At 55.2% G+C, this 16,862-nt stretch overlaps 1 long non-coding RNA gene across 2 annotated transcripts; it reads left to right on the forward strand.

The window, feature by feature from the left end:
• Positions 1 to 670: 670 nt before the first annotated feature.
• LOC118673514 lies at positions 671 to 16,795 on the forward strand. Of its 2 annotated transcripts, XR_004973389.1 has the most exons (4): positions 671 to 911; positions 13,270 to 13,387; positions 14,637 to 14,842; positions 15,629 to 16,795. It is a non-coding gene; the product is annotated as an uncharacterized LOC118673514 (long non-coding RNA). The 2 variants fall into 2 exon arrangements; XR_004973390.1 differs by lacking the exon at positions 14,637 to 14,842 and having other exon boundaries at positions 672 to 911.
• Positions 16,796 to 16,862: the final 67 nt, after the last annotated feature.

Genomic DNA, 16,862 nt, shown 5'->3' on the forward strand with positions numbered 1-16,862 from the left:
AAAATCTGCAGGTGTTGCCCGAGCTAATGCCAGCTGGGATCCTCCGGCCTCTCCCACCGGGAACTCTGGTGCTGTGAACAGGTACAAGAGCTGTTCCCGTTTCTGCACGAAGGAAAAGGAAGCCCAGCTTCTATCAGACTCCACGACTCCCAATAGGAGTCCCAAACTTCCAGAATCCCTCACTGTTTGGGGTTGGAAACCAACAAGCTAGGTTTCTGCCCGTCCTGAAAGATTAGGGTCACAGTCTGGGAGGAACCGGAACCGGGAAGCACAAAGAATATCCTAATGTGAGGAGGCAGGTAGGGATCGTCTCCAATCCTTTGGCTGTCTTTTCCATCTTTGAGTCCTGGTCCTGGTGCAGTGTGCCTAGGGCCAAAATGGAACATGTAAGACCTGCAGAAAGAGTGAGCTGCAAACGGCAATAGACTGGAGATGGCAGGCGGGTCTTGGAGATGAGTGAGGCAGCAAGAGGTTGGGAATCAGCACACAGACATAGTAGTTCCGCCCCGCCCCCACCCCATTCTCCAGGGGTGGGGCGCCCCAATTGCGCGCTCCGGCTCAAACTGGGCAGGGGAGGGGCGGGGCCAGAGGGGCAACCAGGCGGTGACGTCATGCTTGGCGGAGCCAATCAGAGGATGGCCTGGGGAGGGAGCGTGAAAGGATGAATGAAAAGTCCGGAGCCGGAGCGCGCCGGGCCAGAGCCGCGCCGGAGGCTGAGGCGGTCGCTGGGGAGGTGAGGCGCGCTCTTCCCCGCTCGCCTCCGCTCCGCCGAGGCTGAAATTCGGGTGGGTGACCCCGCCCCGGCGCCTGCTGAGCCCTGGCACCCAGGACCAAGGGCCGTGGCGCTCTATGGGCGGGAAGGGCCCGAAAGGACGGCGCCTGAGAGCATGGATGGGCACCTTGGGCTCGATGTAAGTGGCCTGGCCGGCTCGGGGCCGAGAGGGGCGAGCGCCTCGGAATCCAGAGTGCCCGTGCGTCGCCGCGAGGGGCCGGCCGCGCCCCACGCCTTTCTCGGGGTCCCCGAGACCTCTGGACGATTCTCGTTCCTGATCGAAACCCCCGCCAACCCCCAGAGCACCTCTCCCCTAGGACCCCCGGCCATTTTCACCGCCCCGGGTGGTTTTGGAGCTCTGGATACCATGCCGCTTTTCTGGGGAGTCCTGCAGGGCCTGGGGCTCGGCTCACCTGCCCCGCCCGCCCTGCACTTTCCTTCCCGCACTCCATCGCGGGCGCCGGCCGGGCTCCCTCCCCGGGTAGGTCTCTGCCCTCTCCTCTCCGGGAGAGACTTGCTTGGGAATCCCTGGGTCGCCTCCCACCCCACCCCACCCCACCCCACCGGCCTCCCTCTCTCTGGGTCGCCGGGATTTCCGTTTCCTACTGGGGCGCCTTCGGGGTTTTACCCCGGGTTTCGCGGCCCGCTCCCCCGTTAGTCGGCTGCTGGATGCAGCCCTTTCCCCTGCCTTCGCGAGTTGGGAGACGGTGGGGCCGGCCTCACTCCCACTTGGACCCGCTGGAGTCCGGAGGCCTGGCCTCGGCGCCTGTGGTCCTCCCGGCTGGTACGAAAGCCCGCGAGTCCCTCCTCCCGGGACCCGCGGAGCTCCCGCTTCAGGCCCGAATGGGGAGCGGGAAACGCGGCGTCGGAAGCTTTGGGGGTGGGGGTGGGGGGCGATCCCCGGACTTCGGTGCCACGGCCGTCGTGTCCTTTCCACGCCTTTTTCGGTCTCTGTGGTGTCTGTGTCCCTGGGCCTCCGAGCCTTCGGGTCTCGGACTCCGTCCCTCTGTCCGCCCCCCACCTCCCTCCGTGGACCCTCCCTCGGGCGGGCGACCGGGAGCGGCGGCGGCCGGAGGCGGCGTGGGAGCGGCGGCGGCGGCGGCCAGGAGGCGGGGTTGGTTGTTATCTTTGGTTATCTAGCTGTATGAGTGGTGTGGAGTCTTCATAAAGCTAGATAACCGAAAGTAAAAATAACCCCATACACTACGCACGGGGCCCCGGGGAGCGGCCGCACGGCCGGGGAGGGAGCGGGGGCGGCCCGAGCGAGGGTCCGCAGCCTCGGGGACCCACGGCCGGAGGAGGCGACCAGAGGACCGGCGGCCCGCCAGCCTCAAGACCGCCCGGGTCCGGGGACGTCCCGCCCTCCGCGCAGGTGGGAGCCGCAGTCCCGTTCGCTGGAGCCCGGCCCAGGGACTCGGCGCGCTGAGTTCGGGAGCGGGGAGGGCGTGCGGCTCTCTCGGGCGGGGGCCTTTCCTGGCAGCTTGTGGCTTGTCCGCTGCTGGGGGAGCTGCTCCAGGGGCGGGTCTGTTGAAACCCGGCGGCCGGTTATTCAGGACCGCACCCGGGGCTCCGGCCCAGGCCTCCCCGCTGGGTTCTGGGACAGGTTCCGGCGGCTGCCCCCAGCGGGGGCGGGGGTGGGAGCGGAGAACCCGGTGTTGCTTTTTTGGCTCCCTGGAGCCGTGCAGGTCTACCCAGCTTGGCTGGGAGCTGGGAGTGGCAAAGTGGAGATAGGGCTGGAGGTACCGGGTGGTGGTGGGGTTGCTCCAAAGGAGGACAGTGGCTGGGGAGCAGCCTGGGTTCGGGGGCAGTGAGTGCAGCGTATGTCTCAGCTCCCTTGTGTCCATATTCCTTCCTCCCTACAACCCAGGGCCTGAGCCTGATGTCTTGAAAAGCTTCTCATGCCAGCCTGTCTTCACTGACCAAAGGGTGGAGGTGGGGTCTTTCAGGACACCCCACCTTCCCACTCCATTCTCTCTCTCTCTCTCTCTCTCTCTCTCTCTCTCTCTCTCTCTCTCTCTCTCTCTCTCTCTCTCTCTCTCTCTCTCTCATCCCCAGGAGCAAATGGCCTTAAAGAGCTCAAACACAAAGGAATTTGTAGCTTAGTGGTTATGCCGCCCAAAGAAAGCAAGGAATTACATTAACCAGGGTCATTCCTAAAAGAGTCCATTGATCTGGCCTGACCTAAATACTTTAGGCAAAAGGGTGCTTAGGCGCAATGGAGAGGAGCATGGTCGAGTCATTTGGTAAAATAAAAGTAAATGTGGCCACAGCTAGAAGGAGCCCCCTCTGCATTTATTCTCTCCCCCACCCCACACCTCCTGGCATTCCGGAACACGGGGCAGGGCAGTGAGGAGTAAACAGAGGTCAGGCGAGCTGGACAAAACGACTTTGTACAACTCCAGCTTCCCGTGTAAATTTACATTTTCCTCCCAGGAACTGATTTTGAAGGTAGAAAATTATTACTCAATTATATATTATGTGGGAGAAATATTGGGGGTTCCAAACTGAAACTCGGGTGCTTCAGAGAGCCTAGAGTACATGTTTTCGTCCTTCAGAGCAGCGGTTCTCAACCTGTGGGTCGCGACCCCTTTGGCTGTCGAACGACCCTTTCACAGGGGTCACCTAAGACCATCCTGCATATCAGATATTAACATGACGATTCATAACAGTAGCAATATTACAGTTATGAAGTAGCAACGAAAATAATTTTATGGTTGGGTCACAACATGAGGAACTGTATTTAAAGGGCCAGAAGGTTGAGAACCACTGCTTCAGAGGATTGGAGAAAGGGGGGATTAATGGCTTCTTGCTTTCTCAGCTGTTTGGAATTTGGGGGGTCTTGTTTTTTGAGGGTGGCGGTTGAAGATAGGGTTAGGGAGAAAGGGAGCAGGTTTGGAGGAGGGACTGATACTCCTTAATACCACACTATACTATACTTTCAGGTAACAGTGCTCTGCCTACGCCCCTGGCTTTGCTCCTCCAACCCTGTGCGATAGCTGTTCTTAATCCCATTTTACAGATGAGGAGCCACAGGCTCAAATGAGGTGCTATGCCACTCACTGGTCTTAAACCCACTTGCCTGTGAGAGGATCTGGAGAGGGTGGGGCAGGGAGACTGAGATGGGGATGAGCTGAGGAGGGAAGAGGGAAGGTCTGTGCAGATGCAAGCCTGGTGGTGACCATGGGCTGAAGGGAGTTGGCATCTGATAAGATGCCAAGAAAGAAAAGGCCTCCCCCCCCCCCCCCCCCGCTTTTTTAGCTTCTCATGTAGTCTGGTTTGAACATGTGGACTTGGGATCTAATGAGGCTCATCCACATGAGACTTAGAACCTGTATTATTTAAGCACAATGGGTTTAGGTTATGATCCTTGTGTCCCATTAGCACACATTTGACCACAGAATCCCCAAGAGAGAATAGGTAGCCCAAGGGAACTGCTGGTGGGTTGAGGGTTTACATTCTACAAAACAGGTGTTGCAGTGGAAAGGGGGAACAGAGGCCAGAAGGATGTCGGGGTGAGGGTTTGTGTCTGCTTTGTGTGTGCCTGCAGGTGTGTTGGTGGGGTTGTCTGAATGATGGGTGATTGCTTGTGAGCTGTGTGTGTCTGCATATGAGGGTGAGATACTGACTGGTGTGTGGCCTCGTGTGAGTTTGGATGTGTGTGATCCACGGTGGGCAGGAAGCTCCACTGTGAGATGAGAATGCCTGGCTATGTACAGGTGTAAAACCACCAGAGGGACAGACCCTCTAAGGCGGGGGTGGGGTGGGGGGGTGGGGAGTGGATTTACCAAATGCAGACATCACAGTGATCACTGAGTCCTTCCCCAAACTTTATGCAAAATAGCACCTCCTCCAGTTGAACCCAAGATGAGAACTGATGGAATGGGGTGCACGAAAGCTGACTTGAAAGGGGCTGGGAAGGGCCTCACCAGTTACCAGTTAGGAAATTTCTCCCTTTGTATCATAATGCCTTTGTCTGTGTTCAAGAATATTTAGTTCTGTTCTTCAAATCTTGCAATATCCATTTATTCCTACTGGAAATCAAATTCTAAGCTGGTTTCTTTATCCATCTCTGTCCTCAGCTCTTTATCCCCAAACCATCCTATTGAATTCTGAGTCCAGGAGTTCAAAGGCAATTTCTTCCTAAGCATCTGACTCAAGTTTTGCATGATCACTCATATCCTCATCCTGGGACAATCCCCCCCCCCCCCAAATTCTAGACATTGAAAGGGCCTTGTTGAAACGTCCTTCCACAATCATCACAATCAGCAAGCCTGAGGAGGGACAGAAATAGAAATAGCAAATGTGACTAATCCAGATTCTGTCTTCAGGAGCCATGACTTACACAGATCGCTGAGCCTCAGCTGGATGTTTGTATAATGGGGATGAGAATGTATATACTTGGGCTGATACATGGAGCAAATGGAGAATTCTATATGGAAGGTCATATAATATGCTATGATGCCCACGGGTAGAGAGTGATTCTTCCATGGCAGAAGGGTTAAAGGCTACAGTTTGGGATGACTCTTTGAAAGCCTCTGATTGATCTCAGAATGCAAAGAGGACAGCTCTTTGGCATATTCTTGACTGAGGAGCTCAAAGCATTTAAACTGGAGGAAGTTTATTTTGCTTTTATAGCTTTGGGAGTCCAGGGAGGACTCCTAGGGCCTGTGTGGGCAATGTCTGAAGCCTGGGCAGAGGATCAACAACAGTCCTTGGGAAGCCTGTTAAGGGAAGAGGCTGGAGTCCACATGGCAGAGTGGCCATTGTGTTTTTCTCCTTAATGGATCTTACCACTTGTTTGTAAGAGTATTTGAGATTGGTAAACTGACTTATGTAGACAGAGAAATAAGGTTTGTATAAGTAACAATTCCAAGTTTTTCCACTAACCTTCTAGAGTTACTAAAAACACAGTTTATTAAATTAAAGGACCAGTTAGGTAGTAGGTATAATTAACAAACCAAGTAGACACTCCCAACTGAATTCCCCAAATTGGTAACCCACCAGAGAAGCATCAGCACCGCCCCCCCCCCCGCCCCCATTCTCCATCTGCAAGTCCTTCTTGGAGTCTGCTCTTTCCAAGGGTTGGGAGTTGGAATGCTGATACTTATTTCTTTACCTCCTTCCCGGCCCGATGTTCTGGGGACAGGCTGGCCTTTCCACCTCTTCCCTTTGCTGTTGAGATCTCAGAGCTGGAGGTGTGGCACTCTCTCACCCAGAAGCAGGGTATGCCAACTTCCCTAGGAGAGAAGAGATTTTAGGTTAATGATTTAAAGTCTTTGGAGGGAAAGAAGAGACACAACTATAAAAATATTCTTGGAGCTTTGAGGAGCATGAGGAGTAGGGTATGGCAGGTAAAGGTGAGTGGGTGCGTATTGACATAGGAGAGAGGTGAGAGAAAAGGGGAACCCTTCTTTGCCACCCAGGCTCTGCCAGGACTCAGAGTGATACCCCGCCTTCTCCTGCCCTAATCCCCCATTAAGGCTGCTCTGAATTTGTTATGACAGCAGCTGAAGGCAGCTGAATTGCTGTTTGCTGTGTCTGCTAATTGGGCTGAAGGGTTGGGATCTGGACACTGAAAGAGACCATTGTTGCTGTTTACCTTCCACAACTGCCTCCCTGGGGACCTTCTGGGTGAAGGGGAGCAGCACGCCCTTATGTTCATTGCACCCATTCCTGTCTCTGCTCAGGGCCTGGGGTGGGGAGACAGTTCATCTTATTGCCTTGGAGTGGTTTGGGCTTTCACAGCTCAGAAGAGACAAGCCCACCACCTGAGTTGGTCTCCAGGCCAATGGGAGCTCTAGGAGAGGAGTCACGTCTTCTTCCCTGTTCATTCCTTCTTCAGGAGCCTTGCTTTGCCTCTTCCTCCACCAGAGCAGGCTTAACCCCTGCTCTCTCCCAACACAGAGATTCTCAACTTGGTTGCATACTAAAATCACCTGGGGAGCTTTTTAAAAAGTACTGATGTTTGGGCTCAGCTCCAGACCAGAGAAATCAGAGCATCTGGGAATGAGGCTGAGGCCCCAGTATTGTATAAAAACTCCCTCGAAGTTTCTAATGTGAACTAGGGTTAAGAACCACTGATATACTAGTAGGCTTCTCTTTCTGCCTGTGAGACACGCACACACGTGCTCTCTATTTCCCATCTTCTCTACCTTTCCCCTCAAGCTCCTGGTACCTGTTATACTACTGAACAGATTGTGTACCTTCCTCATCTTTATTAGTAAATTCCTTGTAGGAGCCTTAGAATTTAGGATGGAGCTTCGAGGTCTGTACCCTGTCAATTACTTCTACCTGAACTCTTCCCCAAGGGCAGGAACTATGGTTCCATCTCCTTGTGAATTTCTAGATAGGATCCAGATGAGGAGTGAGATAATCCTGGACACTTTAGTCCAGTGGTTCTCAACCTTCTGGCCCTTTAAATACATTTCCTCATGGTGTGACCCAACCAAATTATTTTCGTTGCTACTTCATAACTGTCATGTTGCTACTGTTATGAATCGTAATGTTAATATCTGATATGCAGGATGGTCTTAGGCGACCCCTGTGAAAGGGTCGTTCGACCGCCAAAGGGGTCGCGACCCACAGGTTGAGAACCGCTGCTTTAGTCATTAGGGATGGAGCGGTAGGAGGTTCAGAGTTTCCATGACTTTTGTGCCCTTTCTTCCCAAAGTAGTATTGGCAAGCTGGAGATCTTCAGATAGGAGAAACTTTTTTCAGGAATACATTTACTCCTTTCCTTACTGTTTCCGGGTGTTTCTGCTTTTTTCCCCTCCTTTTAACTCCTCACCTGGGGTGGATGGGTGCCCCACCACCCTCCCACCCGCTGTCATCCGCTCGTGCATCAGAGCCGCCTCCAGCACCACGGACAGCTCCCTGGCTGGTGAGTGAGATGGCTGTGGTTGACCCCTGTTGAGAGGGTTAGGAGGGAGTCCTGTCTGCATGAGCAGATATGAGACTCTAGCTTTTTTAATGTGTGGGATGTGTTTTCAGGCAGCTTTGGAGTTTCAGGGAGAAGAAAAGGCTGAGGGTAGTTGGCATTCCATTTCCAGGAAGTAGGGTTTGTCTACGTTGGGGAGTCTGAGTGGCAGGGACTGCTCTAGCAGTAAGAAGGATGAGAGTTAGATTTCAGGAAGGATTTAACCTAAATTCCTGTAAGATATAGAGTGAACTGGTCAGGTAGAGTTAAACTGAGCTTTAGATGTTATCAGTCCTATATCCCTCATTTTACAGATCCCCAGAGAATGGAAGAGGTGTGACCAACTCTGCTGGTTAGTGGAAATGCCAATTCCTGCCAATGCAGGCTACCGAATTCAGCCTGGCCCACCTATTGTGTCTGATGCCTCCCTTGGGGGTCTCCCTGCTTGAGTTGGATGGAACTGTCCTAAAGCTGGTAGAGAGAGTTCACAGGTTGCCCCTGACAAAAAAGAACAGGATGCACATCTGGGCATATGAGATGTCCACACAAGCCAGGAAGGGGTGCAACTGACTACCATCTCTGTGTGAGAGGCTTGGAGGGGGAAGCACAGGGGAAGGCATACCTAGCAGTAGCTGGCAAGCCCATGAGAGAAAAGACACAGTGGCAGCCATCTGCCAGGGCACAAAGACCAGTGGATGGCCACAGGATTCTCCAGAGGCCAGCAAGAGTCACGCAAACTGGAACAGGGCCTGGGAAAGGCCCTTCTGTGTGCTCCAGCCTGCTCCCCCAACATCGTGAGCCGAGAAACAAAGGGGCCATTCTCTCTAGGATTTGATGGCGCCATCTCCGGCTGGCAGTGCCAGGTGGTGGGGGCACCAGGGGGTGTCAATCTATTATCCCCCCCCCCAACTCCTAGGTCCTCTGGGGCTGGATGTTGGGGAGGTGGGTGTTTCATGCTATGTTGCTATGGCAACCTCTCCAACCCTCACCTTCTACAGCACAAAGAGAGACAGCTTTTACCCCCCACTCCCAGGAAGAACCTGGGTCTGGTTGGGAATCTTCCCTTGGGAATCCTCTTTCTGATGCACAGCCATGATGTGCATAAGCATCACCTTTTTTCAGCACCTGGAGCTGAAGGGTGGGAAGCTGGCATGTCAGAGTCTGGGCAAAGCTGTGCAAGTGAGCAGGAATCCTTTGTACTGAACCCTCTCTCCCCGCCCAAGCTCTCCGGTCCCTTACCTACAGCCAAGGCCATCCCAGGCCTTCTCAGCTGAAGCAATGGGGCCTTGGTCTATTCTCAGCCAGAAGGGAGGGCGGAATACCCCACTACCCCAGCAAGCCTCCAGGCTGTGGGAACAAAGAGGAGGGGGTCATTTCTGCCATCTTCCATCTGCACCTTTCCGCCATTACTCATTAGGCATTCTGCCCCCTCCTTCCGCTCGTTAAGCCTTATTTGCATAGATTTGCATAATACAACTCATTTGCATTCCAGGAGGCTTGTGGTAGGAGCCAGGAAAAAGGGGGAGGAGGGTGAAGGAGAGAAAAGGGGAGAGATTTTGTTTTCATCAAAGTGTGTGTGGAGTGGGGGGAAGTGGCAGGAAGAAGACAGAAATAAAAACTCACACTACTTTCTTTCTTCCCTTCTGCCCTCCCTCCCAAGCTGGACTCAAATGTCCGAGAGATGCCAAGGGGCCGGCTTTTCTGTCTTTTTTTGTCTCGCTTCCTCCGGTCTTGGCTCCCCAGCCTGGCCCCCCACCTTGTTGGGCTCAGGCTTCAGAAAGAAAGAGGCAGGGGTAGGAGGCGAGGCTGTGGGAACGGAAGCAGAGGGAGGCCGCCATCTTAGGTGCCTGGCGCCTGGGAACCGGCCTCCCTGACAGGTGCAGGCCGAGAGCCAGCCCTGGACGGTGGACACGAGGGAGGTGAGATTATACGAAGGACTTCCTGCTTTGTCAGGAGCATTGAGTCTTCCTGTGAGTGGAATTGGGAAGAGAGGCTGGGAGAGAAGGAAGGAGGGAGAGATGAGGCAGGGCAGCCCCAGAAGAGATGGGAGCCTCACACAGGAAGGAACAGGGTGGGAGAGAGGTCTCTCCGCTGGGTCTGGTTCCAGACACCCCTCGGATGACCCCTTGGGAGGACCGTGGGTCGTGTAAAAAGTACTGGAGGAATCAGAATGAGGCATCAGCAGCAGGAGGAGAATTATCCTCTTGTGGGACAGGCAGGATCACTTGCCAGTTTGAGGGTCTCTCTGGGGCCTGTGAAGGCCACTGTGTCCTTGACGTGAAGCTCCACGTCTCCCCTCGGCCCAGCAGCCTGGCTTCCACCTTCATGACTCTGGTGAAACTGCGCCTCTGGGGCACTCAGCCTCCTCAGCTGGGCCAACAGCCCGTGCTCAGGCCTGGTGGACTGTAGCCGGTCTTCTCCTTTGGCCTTTGGTTCTTCTCTTATGTCCCTGGTTATTCTTTCTGGGTTCTGTTCCTCCAGTCCTCCCGGTCAACCAATTCTCCAGCCAAAAGGGCTCCCCAAGGTTCAGCTGTGAGGGTTTTCTCCTCCTCTCTTCTCACTGTCAATTCACTTTGATCACTTCAGCCATCATTCCTGGAGGGGGCGAAAGATGAGTGATGGAAGATAAAGGAGATAGAGGGTACGGGAGGTGTCAGTCTAAGGAGTTTGAGGAAGTGGGTGGTGGAGAATAGAGAGTACACTTGAAAGCAAGGAGGTAGGGGAGAGCCTGGGACGTTAGGGAGCCTGGGCTAGGAGGAGGTAGGAGACGGAGGTACAAGTGTGGTTATTAAGAGCCTACATGCTCCACCAAGAAGGCTGGACTGGATGGGGGTGCTGGGAAATTAGCTGACATACTCAGAGATGCTGGGTGCAGGGTGTGGCTGGGAAGCAGCCTATAACCACTCCCAGGAGGGGCGAGGACACCCCATCTAGCTGCCCACGGAGCCCAGCACCCGACCAGACACTTAACTGGCTCTCAGCTAGTTCAGGCCAAATGAAGGAACATATGAGAAGCCTGGAAGCTGCTTCCGGAAAGGTCTCTGCTTCTTCCGCACTAGAATGTCCATCATCATCCCCCCTACACCCCCCACCACACACGCACACATACATGCACACGGGCTTGGGGGAGCTCTCTGGAGAGAGGTGGGGAAGCCAAGATCGGTCCCCAGGACAGTGAGTGCCCTGAGGTCAGGACAGGGGATGGGCTGCTGGGGACTGGAGTGAAGAACAGAGAAGTAGGTTTCAGTCCTGGAAACTTCTGGAAGAGGGAGTACAGAAAGGGGAAGGGGTATCCAGGGCTGGCCCAAGGCTCTGAGGGGATTCTTCCCGGAGAAAGGGGGTGAGAGGCCTGGGACAGCTGAGGAGCTGATGATCAGCCTGTTGCTGGGCACTGAGGTGGAATGTAAGCGGGGAATGCTGGCTCCTGCCCCTCCCCCAGGCCCAGCCTCTGCACAAAGCCCTCTCTGTGAGTGGCCCTGTCAGGTGAGGGGGCTTAGCTCCCAGGGGGCCCTTTGGAGGTGCAGTGGAATGGGCTGGAGAAGGGAAGGCCTGAGGGGTGGCCTCAAGCTTTAATGAGGTCCAGGAAGGAAAAAGAACCTAAGACCTGGCCATGGTCTCACAGGCGCAGTGGAGTCATTCCCAGACAGGCTCCTGTTCATGCTCCAGTCAGAGCCCACAAGTCCCGCCCCCCCTTCCCCGCTCTTGCCAGTTGAAACTCCCAGTCCTGCCTGTCTCTTCCCCAGCCCACACATGCTTCTGAGGCTGACTCCACTCTGAGTCTCTCATCTTCCCAACATAGGGACTGTTTCAGTCCCCTCCTTCTCCTGTGCAGGGCTCCCCCTCCAGGGAGGGCGTATGGGAGGCTGGAAAAGCAAGATTGACCAGAGCTAAAAAGGAGTCCCCAGCCCTGGCCGGGTGGCTCGGTTGGTGGGAGCATCATCCTGTATACCGAAAGGTTTCAGGTTTGATCCCTGGTCGGGTTGCTTACAAGAAGCAACCAATCTCTCTCTCTCTCTCTCTCTCTCTCTCTCTCTCTCTCTCTCTCTCTCTCTCAACATATCCTCAGGTGCGGATTAAAAAAACACACAAAAGGACTTCCCAGGCCACCTCAGTTTCCACACCCAATCTTGTCCTCCCCAAAGAGGCCTTCCCCTTGCAGCCTGTGTCACTGATTGCTAATCTGAACTGTCCTTACAGGTGCCCCAACCAGGGATCAAACCTGAAACTTGGGCATGTGCCTTGACCGGGAATCGAACCTGCAACCCTTTGATGCACGGGACATTGCTCCAATCAACTGAGCCACACCAGCCAGGGCAAGGAGGTTTTGCTTTTTGACTCAAATCAGACAGGAGAGCCACATTCTGGCTCTCCATTACTAGCGGGTACCTTAGACAAGTCACCTGATGTCCCTAACTTAGTTCCACAGTTCTGAGGGCCAGATGGGGAGGAGTGGATGAGAGTTTTGTAAGGCTGTGTGCAGATGTCTAGTGTTGATTTTAAATGCTGAGGGGCCACGGCAGGGAGGTGAGGACCATCAGGGAAGGCTTCCAGGGTTTGGAAACGAGGGCATGGATCGCTGGGTGCAGCTCGTGGCGAAGGGCACTGGACTGGCTGGATGCTCAAGTGGGCGAGCATCTTGCTAGCCTGGTTTGGGAGGCACATTTGTAACAACGGGTGGTAGACTCCTTGACCTCAGCTTCTTTCATCCGCAGGAAGGACTCCCCCTGGCCCCGTGTAAAGACTGTCCTGGGAGGGGGCGGGGCAGTGAAGCTCAGTTCCCCTGACCTGCTCCGCTCCCTCCCTGCAGCCCATGTCTCAGCTCACCAGAGGGAGCAGGCCAGACTCTGTGGCCTCCACTGAATGTGTGCAACAGGGTGTCTCCAAGCCTTGCCACTTAGGACCCTCACAAGTCCCTGATCTTGTGGTTCCTCAGCATTTCCAGGAGTGAGCTAAATTCAGAACAGTTAGATCCCTCAGCCCGTGGTCCAGGGAGACTTCACGCAGGAGGGGCCTTTTGTCTCTAAGCAGTCATTCCTTGTACAAGCCAAGAGCTGGGAGGAGGACTGGTTTTGGCATCATCCCCCACAGATAGCAGTGGGGCCTTTCGTTCTGGAGGGAAGGAGCGGGCGGAGGCTGGCATATGGAGGGGAGCCCTGGGCACAGGGGACATGAGCTTCACCCGGCTGTGGCTACCTTCTGCTGGGTTCATCCATCTGGCACCAGCTGGCTTCCCCACGCTGCCCTGCAACCAACCAGACTCCTGCTGTTGCCATGGCAATTGGCTGCCATGGTATACTCAGGGCACTACCTCATATCTGGATTTTCCCATAGGTTCCTGGAGGAGGGGAGATAGGTCTTCAGGGATGGAGCCCTTCCTCCTGATATTTATCCAATAGGAATCCATGTTAATATATGATTTCTTAAAATTAGCCCAAATGGAGGCTTCCTATATGTCAGGTTCTGTGCTAAATATTCCCAATGTGGTATTTAATATGGCTAGGAAAGCAATGAGGAGGTAAAATTTAAGAGGTTTCCACCCAATTTCCTGTTTCTATGACAGACTTTTCCTCTTTCCAACCAGGAAATTCTATGATCTTGCTTATTCCTATCTTGGGAAGTCCTTCCCAATGTCTAACCAAGATCCAGACTGCCGATGCACCAGTTCCTTGACCCTTGGCTTGACTTGACTGATTTGAAAGGTAAGGAAGAAACTGCCACCCGCTTCAGTCGCTTGTTTGGGCCTCCTGGATCCAGCTGTTGGGATCGGGAAACTGAGATTTGGTTAGCTTGGTGAGAGGTCCAAGTGCCCCTTAAAGACTTGGGGGCCCCAAGTCTAAAACCTTTGTGTAGAGAAGGAGCATCTATGTCACCAAATCCTTGGAAATTTCCCTTCCTTGCCCCCATCTTCACCCAAAGAAGCAAGAGCCAGAGGCCCTGGGAAAGTGATAGTCTCCCCGGGTTCGGGGGTGTGGGGGCCTTCGGAAGGCACACTCCGTCTCTCGCCATTGGGAGGTTCCAACGGGGCCCCTGGGAGATCCTGGGATGGTGAGAGTTTGCCCCCTCTTTGGACTCCAGCAGAAAGTAGAGAGTGGTCACCTTGGCCTGAAGGGCATCTGCAATGGCCCGAGCAGGGCCAGCTTTGCTGAGGAAATCCGGGAGGAGGAGCAGGTGGGGAGAAAAAGGCCATTCTCAGCTGAGGAGGAGTGGGCTGGCAGGGAGGGGCTGGGGATAATTTATGGTATCATTGTTCCCCACCCCACTTCCCCAGCTCCCACCTTCTTCCCAGACCCCTGCTCCGTACTGTTGCTAGGAGATGCTGGCTCAGTCTGGGGCTGGGCGGGTGGAACAGGTGGAAACTGTTCCATCTGGACTCCTCCTCCTCCTTCGGGGGTGGGGAGTGGGAGGGCCTTCGTAGAGCTTCATCCACCACCCTTTCCCAGGCCCTGACAGGCACCAGTCTCTGCTGTTCCCCCCAGTCCAGCCAACCTGGTGCTGGGAGGGCTCCCAGGCAGCCCAAGAATCTGGAGCAAGGAATGGGGAAGGGAGCTGTGGAGGGAGAGGCAGAAGGACTGAGTTGGGGCACTGAGGATCAGCTGGCTCCCCGGGGCCTCTGGGAGCTAGCCCCGGCCCAGAAAGGGCCAGGAGGAGTCAGGGGTACAGGCCTCAAGGAGCCCAGGTTTGAGGAAGACCAAGTCCTTACCTCTGGGGAGTTTCCAATATCATGGGTGAGGCAGATCTCCCATCCCCACCCCTCCAGAGTATGGTCAAGGTCAAGGTTAGGGACCTGGGGTGGGGCCTGGGGAGGGAAGGAGAAGGGGAAGCAGGGAGGAGGGAAGTAAGTTTGGAAAGTCTGAGTCTGGGGATGAGGAAGGTGACACGGATCCGATCCGATGGGGCAGTGTCAGGCATGGCTCAGATTCCCTCCTCTTTCTGAAACTCCCTCCTCAGGTTTTAAAGCCCTTGGAGAAGTGAACTGTGGGGCCTCCAAGCTGCTGGCTCCCAGCCCCAGATGGGGCAGGAAAGGACTGACCCCCCACAGCTGTGCGTCGGACTCCTGGTTTCTGTGCAGCCCCTCATTGGACCCTTTCCCGGGCACAGCTCCCCACACCGCAGGAAGGAAGGAACTGGCCTTGATCAGGCACCTACTTGCCTGTGTAAGCCCTTTCTTAGCTGTTATCTCGGTTCATCTTCCAAAAGTCCTGAAAACTGGGCGATATCGTCCCCACTTTACAAAGGCGGATCAAAGCCCAAGAAAGACATGCTCCTCAGAGTCGAGGGACCAGCAAGTTGGGCTGGGCTTCAAGGGGCTTTGGGGATCCCCAAGCATATGCTGTCTCCCTCCCTTCCTGTGCTGACTTCCAGGAGAGCTACTCCAAACACAGGGAGGGATGCGGAGAGAGGAGCAGACAGGCATGAGGAGCCAGGAGGGGAGCAAGGCCGGTGGGGGGCAGGGGGCGCGGCTGGGTCAGACTTCACACGTTCTCAGGGGAGGAATGAGGCCTGCTTCTTAGGTGCGGGGCTGAAGTCTGAGGGACGCTAAAACGTTGCTTGCGGGTTGAAGACAGGGCTGGGGAAGTCGCCACAGGGGCTGTGGAGCCACCCAAATCCTCCCAGGTTGGTCCCAGGCCATGCTCCCTGCCTTCCTGAAGCAAGGCCGCCGGCCTCACCTCATCTCTCACCTGCTTGGCATCTGAGTCTCCACCCTGGCATCCCCTGTGCCCCATGGCCCTGGGTGGAGCCCCTAAAAGAGGGGCCTAGAGTCAACCACTGCCATGGTGGCCCCTTTGCCAGGGGACCCTCCCAACCCCTTCCCTCCCCTGATGGAGGAGAAGCCTTTTCGGGCCACTGGACACTCTCCATGGAAGTTTGTCCTCTGCCTCCGGCTCAGGTCTCCATCCAAACAGAACCCTTTTCACCCTTGACATTTTTTTTCTTTTCAGACCAAAAAGGAGAGCCTGCTTCACCAGTTGGCCTGGGTTTCCCCTAAGAAGCCTTCCTGGATTGACTGAAAGATGAGGCTAAATTCTACTAAGTTGACTGTCTCCTCCAAGAAGCCTTTGAGGGGGATGGGAGTGGGGAGGCCCCAGCCTCCAGCCCGCACAGCCCACTGCACCCGGAGCCCCTGGGATAAGACTTGGCTTCGCCCTTGCTCCCGCCCCGTCCCATCCCGGTTCCTCCTGTGTCGTCTGAGCTGAGATTCCTCTGAGATGGAAGTCCCACCTCCCGTCTAATAAAGACTCCTGACTCCTGAACAGCAGCCGTAGTGGCAGTGGATGTCCCTGTACAGGGTTTTGGGGGGAGGGATGAATGAGAGGAGGGCAGTCCTGGGCTCCCTCTAGGAGACCAATGCTAGAAGCCACCACTGCAACCCAAGGAGGAGGCCTCACTAAGACAGAACTCCATGGTGGGGCAGGGGGTGGGGGGAGCAGCCACCCAGGGGTCCTGGGAACACCCAGGGTCTGGTCAGGCCCAACTCAGCAATGGGCTGAAGCTCCCAGCCAAGGAGGCCCCTCAATATCATCCCAAGAACCAAGAGAATAGGGGAGGTGGGTTGCTCCCCCAGAGTGCCTGTGCGGGAGGTCCCTGGGTGGGTGGGCCTCTGTCTCCTCCATGAAGTGTCCCTTCCTCAGGTATGTCCTCCTGGCTTGGAACAGACCACAAAGAGAGAGCACCCCTGTGCCACCGCCCACCCTACCCCCCCGCCCCCCCCAACTCCTGCTTCCTCCTCCAGCAGTGATGAAAGGGAATGAATATGTCTGTCAAGAGGAATTCAGGTTAGAGAGCAGGCAGGACTTTTCAGTAAGATCTTGGGAGGGCAGCTTCGGGGGCCAGGGAACCATGTCAAGAGGCTGGGACTGTGCTCTTGATCCCATCATTTCCCCCACAGGCTTCTCCAAGAGACAGTCCTCCTCTCACTCTCAGCTCCTGCTGGGAAGCGTTAGCAGAGTCCACTGCCAGCACCTTTTAAGCTCTCCATCATCCTCTAAAAAGTCCTTCCTCTCGCCCTGGCTGGCCAGTGTGGCTCTGTTGGTTGGCCATCATCCTGTGCACTGTAAGGTTGCCGGTTCGATTCCTGGTCAGGGCACATGCCCAGGTTTTGGCTTGATCCCTGGTAGGTTGTCTTCAGGAGGCAGCCACCCCATGTTTTGCTCTCACATCAATGTTTCTCTCCCT

This window comes from Myotis myotis, unplaced genomic scaffold, assembly GCF_014108235.1.
Source record: "Myotis myotis isolate mMyoMyo1 unplaced genomic scaffold, mMyoMyo1.p scaffold_m19_p_18, whole genome shotgun sequence".
Taxonomy (NCBI): domain Eukaryota; kingdom Metazoa; phylum Chordata; class Mammalia; order Chiroptera; family Vespertilionidae; genus Myotis; species Myotis myotis.